Below are 3,008 nucleotides of genomic sequence, written 5' to 3'. Positions count from 1 at the left end.
TGTGTGTGTGTGTGTGTGTGTGAAAAAGGACTAGAGATGATTTTCAAAAATATAAGATAAATGCATTTATGGAGGGAAGAATTCAATAGCAACATGTCATAATTATTTAAGTCTGTGCAAAGCTATCTTTTCAGGATTATTTTTCATCTAATAATTGAGAACACATAGCGACAAATGGGCTTGGATCTCTAGTTTTCTTCATTCCTTCCCATGACAATAACCAGAATGAAAAATTGGGAATGTCAATACATCTGGGAAACTGTGAATAATTTTAAACATCAAACAATGTCACTCAACGTGCATAAAAATTATTCAGAAAGGAAAATATAAAGAAAATATTCCTTCAATTGCTCTGTAACATTCTGTGATTTGATCAAAGAATCCATATGATTTTGAGAAGAAACAATATTATTTCTGTCTCTAGCAATTGGGAGGATTCTTAAAATACTAGTTGTTATATTTAGCTGCAAAATTAAAACTAAAAGAAGTAGTTTTATTATACATATGAAAAATGCTGGACTACACGAGTAAAACAAAAATATGACTCTATGAAAATAGACATTCTGATTCAACTCTATGTTGTTGGATCAACTATCATCACATCAACTGGCTCACTTATATTTTCTACAACTTTTCCCAAAGAGGTTATCCTTTCGTGTTCATGTTCTTTTTCTTTCACTGTTTTTGCTACACTAGTTTTTTCTGGAAGTATTCTTCATTCTGAACCCTCCACGTTGGCGAATGACTGCTCTTCTTTTGCTTCAAACTCACTTTATGGGTGGAGAAGCATAATCCAGTAGTCGGCCGCCGGAATCTCAATTGAGCTCCGTGGTTTGAATTTTTATGCAGATAAACTAGAGAACCATATTGATCGTAGAGAGGATTAAAGAAATTGAATTTGAGATGGCTCGTACCAAGAAAATAATACATGTACTAATGGTCATTGCTATTTCTAAGTTAGCGGACATTGTATTAATGGTTCTGGATGCTTCAAAAAGTTAAGTCCATCGGCAAATATTGATAAAGGATCTGGAAGCGGTGGGCCTGATATTAAACAAGAGACCTCTTTAGATACACATCAAGAACAAAAAGACTGGTGTAATTTCTTTCAATAGAACTCTGCATCATATACATGTGGATGAGAAGCTATGCTATCAAATTCAACATAAATAAGAGATCCACAATGCTAAAGTTTTATTTCATGAAGATGCTACAGTGGATGACCTAATTGATGTTATTGAGGGCAATCATAAATACATGAAGTGCATTTATGTCTACAACAAGATAGATATTGTTGGCATTGATGATGTAGACAGATAGCCTGACAGCCAAACTCTGTTGTCCCCAGCTGCAACATGAAGCTGAACCTGGACGGATTCCATTAAAAAATATGGGAAGTTATGGTTCTTGTGAGAGTTTACACAGCGTCAAGGCCAGAAACCAGACTTCACAGTTCCAGTGGTCCTTTCTGTTGATAGAGGTGGATGTACAGTAGAAGATTTTTGTAATCACATACATCGGAGTCTTGTTAAAAATGTAGAGTATGTGCTGTTGTGGGGTACTAGTGCAAGGCACTCCCCTAGTATTGCGGCCTCACGCAAATGCTTGAGGATGAAGATGTGGTGCAGATTGTTAAGAAAAATGAGAAGGAATATGGAGGAGGTAGAGGTTGGCTCAAATCACATTCTAATGGTCCTTCTCGTATATCTGACCGTGAAAAGAAGGCTCCATTGAAGACTTGATTAAGCCACATAGTGGAGCTGCTAGTTTATATGCTGATCTGGAAGGATGCATGTGCTAGGTGCTACTATTGAAGAACGAGCTATACAATGAAAATAGGTAGAGGTTTCTTCAACTTTCTGAAGTAAAAACCTATTTATCATAAGTGGCTAGAAGATTTCAGTGTTATATTCTATATTTGATCAGCTTCAACTCTAGAGCAAGTATAATATCAGGGGACATGCATTTTTCCTCCATATAATGTTTACTGATGTTAATTTGTGAAATATTACATAAAAAAATTTTATCTTAAAAAAATCATCTTTTTTCTTAGAAATGAGTCACTGGGGAAATTCTCCACCAGTAACTCTAACGTTATAAGAAGTATTCCAGCTTTTAATCAATCACTTATTAGTGGCAACGAACACAGGTAATAGTTCCAAAATCACAAAGGAAATGAACCAAGAGTTGTACTATTCACTTGGTAGATTAAATGAATATGCTTGAGCTATTCAATGTGGAGAACATATTAGATAAGAAAAAAACACCCATTACAGAAAATGAGTCACCAAATGAAAATAAGACAGATTAGATACTACGTATACGTACCAGCTTACATTCAAAGGTAGTGAAACTAGAAAGTGTAGTGAAAAACCAGATTGCAAAGGATAACAACTACAGCAAGGTGTCTCAGTTTCAGACATTTTGATGAAGATGTCCTAAGCATTAATAACAATTCAAATATGCCTCCGCGAGAGATGGTATTGTACTAAAGGAAAGGAGCACAACAGAATAGGTAGATAAAGTAGAATATGGAGTTAAGAGAAATCCAAAACTTGTTTTCACTTCATGTTAAATGAAACTACTTTCAGAAGTAGTGGAATAAGGATTACGAGTCATGAATAATAGCTTGAACAACAACAAATATATAACAAAACAACAAAAATAGTACATATGAAAACATATGACTTTATGGTCCATGATGATCAATTCTACTGTTCCCCATAAAGATCTTGGAACACAGTAAGATGCTTTTAAAAATAGGAACTAAAACACCTACAGATGATCTAAACTCAAATCCAATTAACCAGTCAACTACAACACAACTTCTTGTCTACTCTTTAAGGATTCTAATTTCTTCAAAAGAAACATGAAGCTGATTATTCACATTCTTATCCAAATATATTGGAATGTGATTTTAATGTGGAAAGTGAATCCTAAATGCTAATACAACTAGATATTCAAGCTAAACGAAAATATAGTATCAAGCTAAATTATTTTTGCAACAA

The 3,008-nt window shown here is 34.2% G+C and overlaps 1 pseudogene; it reads left to right on the top strand.

Annotated features, from left to right (window-relative positions):
* The first annotated feature begins 1,247 nt into the window (after positions 1–1,247).
* Positions 1,248–1,742, top strand: LOC107001354 (annotated as a pseudogene).
* Positions 1,743–3,008: the final 1,266 nt, after the last annotated feature.

The sequence above is a fragment of the Solanum pennellii genome, chromosome 10 (genome assembly GCF_001406875.1).
Source record: "Solanum pennellii chromosome 10, SPENNV200".
Lineage (NCBI taxonomy): Eukaryota > Viridiplantae > Streptophyta > Magnoliopsida > Solanales > Solanaceae > Solanum > Solanum pennellii.
This window is presented reverse-complemented; position numbering and strand designations above follow the sequence as displayed.